This window comes from Ipomoea nil, unplaced genomic scaffold (assembly GCF_001879475.1).
Source record: "Ipomoea nil cultivar Tokyo-kokei standard unplaced genomic scaffold, Asagao_1.1 scaffold2782, whole genome shotgun sequence".
NCBI classification, from domain to species: Eukaryota; Viridiplantae; Streptophyta; class Magnoliopsida; order Solanales; family Convolvulaceae; genus Ipomoea; species Ipomoea nil.
The window spans coordinates 647,706-663,279 of NW_017619210.1; the positions used below are offsets into that span (position 1 = coordinate 647,706).

General features: G+C 35.0%; 7 non-coding genes across 7 annotated transcripts; all 7 read left to right on the forward strand.

Moving 5' to 3' along the window:
• Window positions 1–205: 205 nt before the first annotated feature.
• TRNAI-UAU lies at window positions 206–279 on the forward strand. The gene has a single exon. It is a non-coding gene; the product is annotated as a tRNA-Ile (tRNA).
• Window positions 280–11,378: 11,099 nt separating this feature from the next.
• TRNAI-UAU lies at window positions 11,379–11,452 on the forward strand. Its single transcript has one exon. It is a non-coding gene; the product is annotated as a tRNA-Ile (tRNA).
• A 700-nt stretch (window positions 11,453–12,152) lies between these two features.
• On the forward strand, window positions 12,153–12,226 carry TRNAI-UAU. The gene has a single exon. It is a non-coding gene; the product is annotated as a tRNA-Ile (tRNA).
• A 721-nt stretch (window positions 12,227–12,947) lies between these two features.
• TRNAI-UAU lies at window positions 12,948–13,021 on the forward strand. The gene has a single exon. It is a non-coding gene; the product is annotated as a tRNA-Ile (tRNA).
• Window positions 13,022–13,744: 723 nt separating this feature from the next.
• On the forward strand, window positions 13,745–13,818 carry TRNAL-UAA. Its single transcript has one exon. It is a non-coding gene; the product is annotated as a tRNA-Leu (tRNA).
• A 733-nt stretch (window positions 13,819–14,551) lies between these two features.
• Window positions 14,552–14,625, forward strand: TRNAI-UAU. The gene has a single exon. It is a non-coding gene; the product is annotated as a tRNA-Ile (tRNA).
• Window positions 14,626–15,330: 705 nt separating this feature from the next.
• On the forward strand, window positions 15,331–15,404 carry TRNAI-UAU. Its single transcript has one exon. It is a non-coding gene; the product is annotated as a tRNA-Ile (tRNA).
• The last annotated feature ends 170 nt before the right edge of the window (window positions 15,405–15,574 follow it).

Sequence of the window (15,574 nt, forward strand, 5' to 3'; positions counted from 1 at the left end):
TCACTGATCTAGGTACATAATTAAAGGACACTACTTCAAAGTGTCGTTTTAAGATAAGGCACTCTCGCATAATACAACTGTTAGTCTTTTAAGACCCAATCTTCACGATTGATTAGTGTAAATGTGCTCCCCATCTTTCCATGAAGATAACAACCTTCAAGTTCTTACATGGTCTAAAACAAAAAACCATCATTTCAAATGGAATGGTCCCGTAGCTCAGTTGGTTAGAGCGTTGGTCTTATGAGTCGAAGGTCGCGGGTTTGAGCCCTGCCGGGACCATAAGATAAATTTCATTGGTTAAAAACATTCAGAGTTGGGAGGATTGTGACAATTAATGTTGATCATTTATTCGGGCGTTAAAGACAATGAGAATTTCATCTCCGATGACACTTTTGATATTGAAAATGAGATTTTTGAAATTGACAACGATCATTCTTTTTTGAATGAACCTTTTTCTAGTTATAGTGATCGGAATTCTAGCTATCTGACTAATGTATTTACGAGTGAAGATCCCTACTATAATCGTTATGATCTATGGTGGTTATGATCTATTCGATAGAAGGGAAGGAATAGTGTGTATTTTTCGTTGGGGATTTCCTGGAAGAAATCGTCGCATATTCCTCCGATTTCTTATAAAGGATATTCGGTCTGTTAGAATAGAAGTGAAAGAGGGGATTTATGCTCGTCGTGTCCTTTATATGGACATCCGAGGCCAGAGGGTTATTCCTTTGACTCGTACTAATGAGAATTTGCCTCCAGGAGAGATTGAAAAAAAAAGCTGCTGAATTGGCCTATTTCTTGCGCGTACCAATTGAAGTATTTTGAAAATAAGGAACTAAAAAATAAAAAACGCAAGACTACTTTGGTTCTAACTGAACTTGATGTTTCGTCAGAACAGTCATTTGACCAAAGCAAACGTATATGAAACAAACATAAAACGAAACTCCTTTTGTGGTCTTTTATGCGTACGCAAATTCACACAACTCAATAACTTCAATAACAAATCGAAATAATAGATTCATCTCAGATAGCAAACCCTTTCGTTTTCTTTTCAATATTTGTTGGAATTGATACTTTAGATCTAGCATATCTTGTAAATCATTTCTTTTTTTGGCAGTTTCTTTTTCTCCCTTCTTTTGTATTCTTTAATGATCAACAATTGGATTTCTTACTAAGAATAAGAATGATACCGAGCCAATTTCTGTTTTACCAGTCATTTTTTATCATCGCAATATCTTTTCCTCTCAAGTATTCTATTCCTGACTATGGGTCATCAGTGAAATTTTTTCGAAAGATTGGATATTTTGATAGAATTTGATAGAAAAGGAGTTCGTTCGTCTCAAAAAAAAGATTCTTAGCCTATTTCTTTCTGTATTCTTTCTAGATTCAAAGACTCACCAAGAAAATAGATTCATACCTTCGATAAAATTCATGAAAAAATGGCAAAAAAGAAAGCATTCACTCCTCTTTTCTATCTTTCATTTATAGTCTTTTTGCCCTGGTGGATTTCTTTCTCATTTAAGAAATGTTTGGAATCTTGGATTACTAATTGGTGGAATACTGGGCAATCCGAAATTTTCTTGAATGATATTCAAGAAAAGAGTATTCTAGAAAAATTCATAGAATTAGAAGAATTCGTCTTCTTGGACGAAATGATCAAAGAATACTCGGAGACACATCCATAAGAGTTTCGTATAGGAATCCATAAAGAAACAATCCAATTCATCAAGATACAAAATGAGGGTCATATCCATACGATTTTGCACTTCTCGACAAATCTCATCTGTTTTGTTATTCTAAGCGGTTATTCTATTTGGGGTAATGAAAACCTTGTTATTCTTAACTCTTGGTCTCGAGAATTCCTATATAACCTAAGCGACACAGTCAAAGTCTTTTCCATTCTTTTATTAACTGATTTATGTATCGGATTCCATTCACCACATGGTTGGGAATTAATGATTGGCTCTATCTATCAAGATTTTGGATTTGGTTATAATGATCAAATTCTATCTGGTCTTGTTTCCACCTTTCCAGTCATTCTCGATACAATTTTGAAATATTGGATTTTCCGTTATTTAAATCGTGTATCTCCGTCACTTGTAGTTATTTATCATTCAATGAATGACTGATTAAAGGATCTATTGCACTGATATGAATCTAATCCAATTTGAATGTTTATTACTTTGTAGTTGTAGATAAACAAAGCATTGAAAATCTTACTTATTATATATAGCTTCATCCTATATTTTTTTATTCCAGTAAATAGCAGAATCGTGGATAGGGAACTATACTAGCGACCTACCCCATTTATTTTATTGTATAAATTTTGGAATCAATGATTGGACCATTCAAACTAGAAATATTTTTTCTTGCATAAAGAAACAGATTACTCGATCTATTTCCGTATCGCTCATGCTATATATCATAACTCGGACATCCATTGCAAGTGCATATCCCATTTTTGCGCAGCAGGGTTTTGAAAATCCACGAGAAGCAACTGGCCGTATTGTATGTGCCAATTGCCATTTAACTAATAAGCCCGTGGATATTGTGGTACCACAAGCGGTACTTCCCGATACTGTATTTGAAGCAGTTGTTCGAATCCCTTATGATATGCAACTGAAACAAGTTCTTTCTAATGGTAAAAAAGGGGGTTTGAATGTGGGGGCTGTTCTGATTTTACCGGAGGGTTTTGAATTAGCCCCTCCCGATCGTCTTTCTACCAAGATGAAAGAAAAGATAGGCAATTTGTCTTTTCAGAGCTATCGCCCCAATAAAAAAATATTCTTGTGACAATTCTAGTTGTCCACATCAATAAGAAACAGATTTCCTTGCCAAGCTACATGAAATCTAATACTAATATCATCAGATTTTCTTTGTTCAATGCTAGTCTTTTTTTTTTTTTTTTTTTTTTCTGAGTTTAGCCACTTTATCATGAAAGGTAAGGGCGGATAAAGGAATCGTGTGTTCACCATCCTCTAAATGTAAGTTTTCTTCCTCCATATGTAAAAAGGGAATAAATAAATCAATCAAATTGCGGGAGGCTTCATGAAGTGCTTCTTTCGGGGTTCAACTTCCGTTTGTCCATATTTCTAGAAAAAGTATCTCTTGTTTTTCATTCCCATAAGAATGAATACTATGATTCGTATTTCGAACCGGCATGAATACAACATCTATAGGATAACTTCCATCTTCAAAGTTATGGTGCGTTTTTAGAATATATCCGCGATTTCTCTCGATTTGTAATCCAATACAAAAATCAATTGGTTCCGTCAACCAAGCTATATGTTGTGTGTTATCAACGATTTCCACAGAAGGGGGTAAGATGATATCTTCAGCAGTTACACATCCAGGACCCTTGACACAAATAGACGCGTCACAAGTTCCATATAGATTACTTCTCAATACAATTTCTTTCAAATTCATTAAAATCTCATGTACTGATTCTTGAATACCCGCTATGGTAGAATATTCATGCGGGCCTTTCTCTGATTTTACACGTGTGATACATGTTCCTTCTATTTCCCCAAGCAAAGCTCTTCGCATCGCAATGCCTATTGTGTCGGCTTGACCTTTCATAAGTGGAGACAGAATAAAGCGGCCATAATAAAGGCGTTTACTGTCTATTCTTGATTCAACACATTTCCACTGTAGTGTCCGAGTAGATACTGTGACTTTCTCTCGAATCATAGCAATATTATTTGATTAGATTTGCGAATTCTTGATTTTATTTCTCTTTCTCCTGAGATATTTTCAATGTTCATTTCTACACACGTCTTTTTTTCGGAGGTCTACAGCCATTGTGTGGCATAGGGGTTACATCCCGTACGAAAGTTAATAGTATACCACTTTGAAAAATAGCTCGTAATGCTGCGTCTCTTCCGAGACCGGGACCCTTTATCATGACTTTTGCTCGTAGCATACCCCGATCAACTACTGTACGGATAGCATTTGATGCTGCGGTTTCAGCAGCAAAATGTGTCCCTCTTCTAGTTCCCTTGAATCCAGAAGTACCGGGGGAGGACCAAGAAACTACCCGACCCCGTACATCTGTAACAGTGACAATGGTATTATTGAAACTAGCTTGAACAAGAATAACTCCCTTTGGTAGTCTACGTGCACTCTTACGTGAACCAATACGTCCATTCCTACGCGAACTTCTTCTCAGTATAGCTTTTGCCATATTTTACATTTCGTAAATATGAGTTAGCGATATATGGATATATCCATTTCACGATTCTTTATTTTTACATTGGTTCAGTTGGCAAGTCTGATTATCCTTGTCGTTGTTTATGTCGCGGGTTGGAACAAATTACTATAATTCGTCCTCTTCTACGGATTAGTCGACATTTTTCACAAATTTTACGAACAGAAGCTCTTATTTTCATATTTCCCATTCCTTACCTTCATTTGAAATCTACTTTTTTCAAAAAAGTTTCTTGCTATTTTGCATCTCGAATTGTATTTCTGTGAAAGACATGTTTGTTAAAGTTGAAAAACGAATCCTTCGAATCTTTGTCGCCTTGCGAAGTTGATAAATTATACGCTCTCTGGTTGAATCATAAGGACTTACTTCAAATTTGACTTTTTGGCGGTCTCCATATAAACCTACGTCAGATCTTTTTCGAAACAGAACTTAGAATCCGATCTTCATTCTATAAATAAACCTGGAACATACTATTTGGAAGCGATTCATTAATGAAACCCTTAGGAATTCATTTTTGTTCTTTCATCCCAGGTACTGTAAGTGATCTTGAAGTATCGACTAATGGAGGTAGAACAATATTCAATAACTCCCCCATTTTTTCCTTTCCCAAATTTTACAAATAAGAAGTTTTGGATCCAATTTTTATATTCAATTCAAAATATCAAAATATTACCATATATAACACAAAATTTCTCCCCCGATTCCTTCTAGTCGAGCCTCTCGGTCTGTCATTATACCTCGCGAAGTAGAAAGAATTACAACTCCCATCCCACCTAAAATTTTAGGGATTCGTTGATAGTTAGAATAGATTCGTAAACCGGGTCGACTGATCCGTTGTAAATTGAAAATATTTCTATAGGGTCTTTTCCTATTCCTTCTATGTCGCAGGGTTAAAACAAATTTTTTTTTCTCGATGCTTTCTCACGTTTTCATTAAAACCTTCTCGTAAAAGTATTCTTACAATATTTTCGGTAATATTGGTGGATGATATTCGAACCACTCTTTTTCGATCCATATCATCATTTCGTATAGAAGTGATTATCTCAGCAATAGTCTCCCTACCCATGATGAACTATAATTATTGCGGCAAAAAATAATTGGATACTATCAATGTGTTTTTTTACTTATTTGTCTATGAATTCTATTTTTCAAGAAAGATATATGCGTGAGACACATTCTACTCAATTTTGAATCTATTTCTTTCAAATACTCCACTAGAAACATATCACGATTTCCTTTTATAAGACCTTTCTTTCAAATACTCCACTAGAAACATATCATGATTTCCTTTTATAATACTTTGGCAGCTAATGAAACTATTTTAGTAAAATTGAATTGTCTCAACTCTCGGGCGATTGCACCAAAAATTCTAGTTCCTTTTGGATTTCCTTCTTTATCAATAACAACTACGGCATTGTCATCATATCGTATTATCATTCCGTTGTCACGTTTGAGTTCTTTACAGGTACGCACAATTACCGCTTTGACTACTTCGGATCTTTCTAGAGGCATATTAGGTACTGCTTCTTTGATAACAGCAACAATAATGTCACCAATATGAGCATATCGACGATTGCTAGCTCCTATGATTCGAATACACATCAATTCTCAAGCCCCGCTGTTATCCGCTACATTTAAATGGGTCTGAGGTTGAATCATATCATTTTTTTTACTGTGTTTTTTACAATGCAATGGGCGGAGAAAAAAAGAAATATTTTTTGTCCACAAACAGAAAAAGAAACATGTGTTTTTGTTTCATTCCTAAGATTCCTTTCGTGTGGTTTTAGATTTTTCTTCTATCTCCAAACTAATGAATTGAATTCGTATAGGCATTTTGGATGCTGCTATTGAAATAGCTCTTCTGGCAATCTTTTTTGTTACTCCACCCATTTCATAAAGTATTCGACTGGGTTTCACAACTGCTACCCAATATTCAGGGGATCCTTTTCCCGAACCCATACGTGTTTCCGCGGGTCGTACAGTAACTGGTTTATCTGGAAATATGCGTACCCATATCTTTCCCCCACGACGTGCATTTCGTGTCATTGCTTGTCGACCTGCTTCTATTTGTCTAGATGTGATCCAAGCATGTTCAAGTGCTTGAAGAGCATATTTACCGAAACAAATATGATTACCTCCACAAGATATCCCCTTCGTTCTTCCTCTATGTTGTTTACGGAATCTGGTTCTTTTGGGGTTATAGTTGATGGTTGTTTCTCAATTCCATCTCTACTACAGAACCGGACGTGAGAGTTTCTTCTCATCCAGCTCCTCGCGAATCACGAATAAAGGATTTCAAAATTTGGATTTTTAATAATGAAGTTCATTTCAGTTAATTAAGATATAATATTCAAAAAATGAAGTTAAGATATATATGTACTTTTTGAGGAATACGAAGAATCGTTAGTCATTTATATATCTTGTTTGAATAGATAATTCAACATTTTCGTATTAGTTTTACTAATATTGTATTATTATTATTGTAACTAATCCTTATTCTGTCTTTTATCCTATTGCTTTTGCAATAAAAAAAGAAAGTTTTCGCGGGCGAATATTTACTCTTTCAATTTCTATTTCAGTTGTAGGGCTAGCTCGTGACGTCTCAGATCTCAGAATAGATAAATAGATCTCCGGCTCATTCCGCCATCCCGACCAGTGAATCTTTAATATTTTTTTTCAATGGAATCTTTTTCATTCACAGGTTCCGTCGTTTCCATCGCTTCTTACTTAATGGTTAGGTCCGAATTTGACAATGGAGCTCATAAGAATAATCAAATAAAGTCTTGAGCCATTCTTCTCAGTCTTTATTGGCTCGAAGCTCTTGATTTTTTTCTTGTATTATTCTATTAATTGATTAATTTCATTAATTAGGGTATGGATAAATAAGTATTCATGCTTTATTACACTGCCTTTTATGATAGACCTTACATATTGGAATTTTAAATCATTGAGATTCTTTTTCTCTCTTTCTCTCCTCCTTCCATTTATCCACATCTTTTTTTCTCTTCTATTTTGTTTTGCAACTTAGAATGTTTTTTGTTTATGAAAAAAAAAATAGCAGTTGCTACAAAGATATGACCTATACTATATATCATATCGTGACTGGTTCTTTAGATCCAGATAATGCGAAGTTGATGAGTTGGTTATTAGTTCTTCTCTAGTTATTAGTTCATACTATGGGTTTGGTTTAATCCTAATCCTAAAAAATCAACGAGTCACACACTAAGCATAGCAATGATATCAAATGGCCAATAGAATTTTTATTCAACCCTATAGAATTCAGTATTAGAAATTAGAATTGCTCCCTTTGATTGACCAGAAAAAGAATGACCGAGGTTCTCTGGTTTTGTTCAATTACTGGTATCGAAGGGAAAAATAAGTAATAAAGGTTTATTAGGCCTCGTCCAGAAATATCCAAATTTTTATGCCTAATACCCCATAGATAGTTCGAACTGGATAAGAACAATAATCAATTTTAGCTCGAATAGTTTGTCGGGGAACCCTCCCTTCTCTGATCCATTCGACACGTGCAATTTCCTTTCCGTCAATGCGCCCTGCAATTTGTACTTGAATGCCTTTTGTATCTGCTTTTTCAGCTAATTCAATAGCTTTTTTCATTGCTTTTAGAAATGAAACTCTATTCTTTAATTGTCCGGCTATAAATTCGGCAAGAATCTTAGGGTTTCCGTAAGGTTTTGCAATTCTTGTGATAGCAATGTTAAGTTTTCGGTTTACACAATTCAATTCTTTTTGTAGAGTCATTTGTAATTCTTCGGTTGCTCGCGGTCTATTTTCTATTAATAATTTTGGAAATCCCATAAAAATTATGACTTTGATCAGATCGATTCCTTTTTGAATATCTATACGTGCAATTCCCGTGACGCCAGAGGATGTTATCATATTCTTTTGTACATAATTCTTGAAAAAATTTCTTATTTTTTTATCTTCTTGTAGACTTTCAGAATAATTTTTTGGTTGTGAAAACCAAAGGGAATGATGACCTTGGGTTGTACCAAGTGGATTTATTTTTTGTCCCATAAACCCCCTCTATTATAGAGATCATAATATGCCATAGCTGTAGAATTTTTTTTCCATCTCAGTTTTTTTAACAAATTGAGCTCTATCGATTCAGAATCGTCTAAAGATATATCTTTCAGTACAATAGTTATATGGCAGGTGGTTCTTTTTATCGGATAACTACGTCCGCGAGCTCGAGGTTTGAATTTCTTTACGGTAGTCCCCTCATTCACTTCAGCTTTACTAATAACTAAATTGGCTTCATTGGAAGCCATAGTGTAACTAGCGTTTGTTGCTGCAGAATAAACCAATTTAAAAATGGGATAACCTGCTCGATAGGGCATTAGTTCTAATATCATAAGTGTTTCCTCATAGGAACGCCTATGAATTTGGTCAATGACTCTTCATGCTTTGTCAGCCGACATAGATATATGTTGACCTAAAGAGTATACTTCTAGTTTTTTCTTCTTTAGCACCTGGTACATAAAGTTTGCCTCCTACTAATGAATCATAGGCATCTAGATCTTTTTTTAGTATTTTAGTATTAACATTACCGATGGTGAGATCTATTATCACTTTTTGTGTGTCCTCGGAAATTGAAAGTAGATGCAAATTCTCCCAATTTGTGTCCTACCATATGATCCGTTATATAAATAGGCAGATGCTCTTTTCCATTATGGATGGCAATAGTATGACCAATCATTGTCGGTATAATGGTGGAGCCTCGGGACCAAGTTCTTATTATTTCTTTTTCTGCTTTTCTGTTAAGCTTATCAATCATTGTCGGTTTAGTGAACGTGCCACAGCTGACTCCTATATATTTTTTTGAAGAAATCAATTCGATTTTCTTTACTACTTACTACGGTGACGAAGAATGAACTTCTCACTATATTTATTTCTTTTTCTACTTTTTCTTCCAAGTGCAGGATAACCCCAAGGGGTTGTGGGTTTTTTTTCTACCAATTGGAGCTCTCCCTTCACCACCTCCATGGGGATGGTCTACAGGGTTCATAACTACTCCTCTTACTACAAGACGCTTACCTAGCTAACGTTTAGCTCCGGCTCTACCCAAACTTTTCTGGTTCACCCCAACATTCCCCACTTGTCCGACTGTTGCTGAGCAGTTTTTGGATATCAAACGGACCTCCCCAGAAGGTAATTTTATTGTGGCTGATTTTCCCTCTTTTGCAATCAGTTTCGCGACAGCACCCGCTGCTCTAGCTAATTGTCCACCCTTTCCAAGTGTGATTTCTATGTTATGTATAGCCGTGCCTAAGGGCATTTCTGTCAAAGGTAGGGCATTTCCGATTTTTATAGAAACCTCTATACCAGAAACAATGCTATCTCCAATTATAGCCCCCCTGGGATGTAAAATATATATCTTCTCACCATTCCCATAGTGTATGAGACAAATGTATGCATTTCGATTAGGGTCGTATTCTATGGTTACGATTCGACCATATATGTCTTTTTTCATTCCGTCGAAAATCTATTTTACGGTATAGACGCTTATGACCTCCCCCTCTATGCCTTGCAGTAATGATTCCTCTGGCTTTACGACCTTTACCACAACGATGCTGTCCATAGATCAAATTCTTTCCTCGAGTGGATTTCACTTGACCATTTACGGTTCCATTGCGTGTACTCGGGGTATAAGTTTTGGATAATTGTATCACCATGCTATTAAGTATTTTTCACCTATGCTAAAAAATGAACTTAGTGCTCGTTTGGTATCTATGGAGTATGGTATACTAATTCTATTGTTTGGTTAGATTTGGAATTGTAAGGAATAACGAGTATAAAGACCTATATGCCCCTACAAATTAATAAAAGTAAACAAGGGTAAAGAATTCATTTTCCATGGAAAATGAATTCCATGAACCAAACACAAGAAAACAACATTTTCATCCACTTTAAGGAAAGTGTTTTCCATGAACCAAACATCCCCTTATAGTGTGATGGTTACGATTTTTTTTATTAAAGAAGATGCTCAATACAATAGGGAATTTACAAATACAAATTGCATATATATTTTAAAGCATATATTCCACATCAATAAGATCTCATAGTGCAAATATACAATTAGTGGCAATTCTTTTTAAAACCAAAACGATGACTTTTATTAAACAAGATGCTCAATACAATAGAGAATTGAAGATAACCAACATCCGGGACCAGTTTAAGAACACATAGCTCGAGCCAAGGCATGAGCCAAATTGTTCACAGATCTAGGTACATAATTAAAGGACACTACTTCAATGTGTCGTTTTAAGATAAGGCACTCTCGCATAATACAACTGTTAGTCTTTTAAGACCCAATCTTCATGATTGATTAGAGTAAATGTGCTCCCTATCTTTCTATGAAGATAACAACCTTCAAGTTCTTACATGATCTAAAACAAAAAACCATCATTTCAAATGGAATGGTCCCGTAGTTCAATTGGTTAGAGCGTTGGTCTTGTGAGTTGAAGGTCACGAGTTCGAGCCTTGTTGGGACCATATTCACATAGGCGTGGAGAACAATTACTATGGGAATACAAATTCTATTGTTTGGTTAGATTTGGAATTGTAAGGAATAACGAGTATAAATACCTATATGCCCAATTCCATGAACCAAACACAAGAAAACAACATTTTCATCCACTTTAAGGAAAATGTTTTCCATGAACCAAACATACCCTTATAGTGTGATGGTTTTTTTATTTTTTATTTATTAAAGAAGATGCTCAATACAATTGGGAATTTACAAATACAAATTGCATATATATTTTAAAGCATATATTCCACATCGATAAGATCTCATATTGCAAATAAGTGGCAATTTTTTTGAAAACCAAAACGATGACTTTTATTAAAGAAGATGCTCAATACAATAGGGAATTGAAGATAACCAACATCCGGGACCAGTTTGAGAACGCATAGCTCGAGTCAAGGCATGAGCCAAATTGTTCACTGATCTAGGTGCATAATTAAAGGACACTACTTCAAAGTGTCGTTTTAAGATAAGGCATTCTCGCATAATACAACTGTTAGTCATTTAAGACCCAATCTTCACTATTGATTAGAGTAAATGTGCTCCCCATCTTTCCATGAAGATAACAACCTTCATGTTCTTACATGGTCTAAAACAAAAAACCATCATTTCAAATGGAATGGTCCCGTAGCTTAGTTGGTTAGAGCGTTGGTCTTATGAGCCGAAGGTTGCGGGTTCGAGCCCCGCCGGGACCATATTAACCTATGCTAAAAAATGAACTTAGTGCTCGTTTGGTATCTATGGAGTATCGTATACTAATTCTATTGTTTGGTTAGATTTGTAATTGTAAGGAATAACGAGTATAAAGACCTATATGCGCCTACAAATTAATAGAAGTAAACAACGGTAAAGAATTCGTATTCCATGAACCAAACACAAGAAAACAACATTTTTATCCACTTTAAGGAAAGTATTTTCCATGAACCAAACATCCCCTTATATTGTGATGGTTGCGATTTTTTTTTATTAAAGAAGATGCTCAATACAATTGGGAATTTACAAATACAAATTGCATATATATATTAAAGCATATATTCCACATCGATAAGATCTCATATTGCAAATATACAATTAGTGGCAATTTTTTTGAAAACCAAAACGATGACTTTTTTTAAAGAAGATTCTCAATACAATTGGGAGGGGACCAGTTTGAGAACGCATAGCTCGAGCCAAGGCATGAGCCAAATTGTTCACTGATCTAGGTACATAATTAAAGGACACTACTTCAAAGTGTCGTTTTAAGATAAGGCACTCTCGCATAATACAAAAGTTAGTCATTTAAGACCCAATCTTCACTATTGATTAGAGTAAATGTGCTCCCCATCTTTCCATGAAGATAACAACCTTCAAGTTCTTACATGGTCTAAAACAAAAAACCATCATTTCAAATGGAATGGTCCCGTAGCTTAGTTGGTTAGAGCGTTGGTCTTATGAGCCGAAGGTCGCGAGTTTAAGCCCCGCCGGAACCATATTCATCTATGCTAAAAAATGAACTTAGTGCTCGTTTGGTATCTATGGAGTATCGTATACTAATTCTATTGTTTGGTGTTAGATTTGTAATTGTAAGGAATAACGAGTATAAAGACCTATATGCGCCTACAAATTAATAGAAGTAAACAACGGTAAAGAATTCGTATTCCATGAACCAAACACAAGAAAACAACATTTTTATCCACTTTAAGGAAAGTATTTTCCATGAACTAAACATCCCCTTATATTGTGATGGTTGCGATTTTTTTTTATTAAAGAAGATGCTCAATACAATTGGGAATTTACAAATACAAATTGCATATATATATTAAAGCATATATTCCACATCGATAAGATCTCATATTGCAAATATACAATTAGTGGCAATTTTTTTGAAAACCAAAACGATGACTTTTATTAAAGAAGATTCTCAATACAATTGGGAATTGAAGATAACCAACATCCGGGACCAGTTTGAGAACGCATAGCTCGAGCCAAGGCATGAGCCAAATTGTTCACTGATCTAGGTACATAATTAAAGGACACTACTTCAAAGTGTCGTTTTAAGATAAGGCATTCTCGCATAATACAAAAGTTAGTCATTTAAGAACCAATCTTCACTATTGATTAGAGTAAATGTGCTCCCCATCTTTCCATGAAGATAACAACCTTCAAGTTCTTACATGGTCTAAAACAAAAAACCATCATTTCAAATGGAATGGTCCCGTAGCTCAGTTGGTTAGAGCATTGGTCTTATGAGCCGAAGGTTGCGGGTTCGAGCCTCGCCGAGACCATATTCACCTATGCTAAAAAATGAACTTAGTGCTCGTTTGGTATCTATGCAGTATCGTATACTAATTCTATTGTTTGGTTAGATTTGGAATTGTAAGGAATAACGAGTATAAAGACCTATATGCCCCTACAAATTAATAGAAGTAAACAAGGGTAAAGAATTCGTATTCTATGAACCAAACACAAGAGAAAACAACATTTTCATCCACTTTAAGGAAAATATTTTCCATGAACCAAACATCCCCTTATTGTGTGATGGTTACGATTTTTTTTTTTATTAAAGAAGATGCTCAATACAATTGGGAATTTACAAATACAAATTGCATATATATATTAAAGCATATATTCCACATCGATAAGATCTCATATTGCAAATATAGAATTAGTGGCAATTTTTTTGAAAACCAAAACGATGACTTTTATTAAAGAAGATTCTCAATACAATAGGGAATTGAAGATAACCAACATCCGGGACCAGTATGAGAACGCATAGCTCGAGCCAAGGTATGAGCCAAATTGTTCACTGATCGAGGTACATAATTAAAGGACACTATTTCAAAGTGTCTTTTTAAGATAAGGCATTCTCGCAAAATACAACTTTTAGTCATTTAAGACCCAATCTTCACGATTGATTAGAGTAAATGTGTTCCCCATCTTTCCATGAAGATAACAACCTTCAAGTTCTTACATGCTCTAAAACAAAAAACCATCATTTCTAATGGAATGGTCCCGTAGATCAGTCGGTTAGAGCGTTGGTCTTAAGAGCCGGAGGTCGCGGGTTTGAGCCCCGTCGGGACCATATTTACCTATGCTAATAAATGAACTTAGTGCTCGTTTGGTATCTATGGAGTATGGTATACTAATTCTTTTGTTTGGTTAGATTTGGAATTGTAAGGATTAACGAGTATAAACACCTATATGCCCTTACAAATTAATAAAAGTAAACAAGGGTAAAGAATTCATTTTCCACGGAAAATGAATACCATGAACCAAACACAAGAAAACAACATTTTCGTCCACTTTAAGAAAAATATTTTCCATGAACCAAACATCCCCTTATAGTGTGATGGTTTCGATTTTTTTTTTTTTTATTAAAGAAGATGCTCAATACAATTGGGAATTTACAAATACAAATTGCATATATATTTTAAAGAATATATTCCACATCGATAAGATCTCATATTGCAAAAAAGTGGCAATTTTTTTGAAAACCAAAACGATGACTTTTATTAAAGAAGATGCTCAATACAATAGGTAATTGAAGATAACCAACAACCGGGACCAGTTTGAGAACGCATAGCTCGAGCCAAGGCATGAGCCAAATTGTTCACTGATCTAGGTACATAATTAAAGGACACTACTTCAAAGTGTCGTTTTAAGATAAGGCATTCTCGCATAATACAACTGTTAGTCATTTAATACCCAATCTTCACGATTGATTAGAGTAAATGTGCTCCCCATCTTTCCATGAAGATAACAACCTTCAAGTTCTTTGATGGTCTAAAACAAAAAACCATCATTTCAATTGGAATGGTCCCGTAGCTCAGTTGGTTAGAGCGTTGGTCTTATGAGCCGAAGGTCGCGGGTTCGAGCCCCGTCGGGACCATATCTACTTATGCTAAAAAATGAACTTAGTGCTCGTTTGGTATCTATTGAGTATCGTACACTAATTCTATTGTTAGGTTAGATTTGGAATTGTAAGGAATAACGAGTATAAAGATCTATATGCCCCTACAAATTAATAAAAGTAAAGAATTCATATTGCATGAACCAAACACAAGATTACAACATTTTCATCCACTTTAAGGAAAATATTATACATGAACCAAACATCCCCTTATAGTGTGATGGTTACGATTTTATTTTTTTATTAAAGAAGGTGATCAATACAATTGGGAATTTACAAATACAAATTGCATATATAAATTAAAGCATATATTCCACATCGATAAGATCTCATATTCCAAATAAGTGGCAATTTTTTTGAAAACCAAAACGATGACTTTTATTAAAGAAGATGCTCAATACAATAGGGAATTGAAGATAACCAACATCCGGGACCAGTTTGAGAACGCATAGCTCGAGCCAAGGCATGAGCCAAATTGTTCACTCATCTAGGTGAATAATTAAAGGACACTACTTCAAAGTGTCGTTTTAAGATAAGGCACTCTCGCATAATACAATTGTTAGTCATTTAAGACCCAATCTTCACGATTGATTAGAGTAAATGTGCTCCCCAACTTTCAATGAAGATAACAACCTTCAAGTTCTTACATGGTCTAAAACAAAAAACCATCATTTCAAATGGAATGGTCCCGTAACTCAGTTGGTTAGAGCGTTGGTCTTATGAGCCAAAGGTTGCGGGTTCAAGCCCCGCCGGGACCATATTCACCTATGCTAAAAAATTAACTTAGTGCTCGTTTGGTATCTATGGAGTATCGTATACTAATTCTATTGTTTGGTTAGATTTAGAATTGTAAGGAATAACGAGTATAAAGATCTATACGCCCCCTCAAATTAATAAAACTAAACAACGTTAAAGAATTCCATATTCC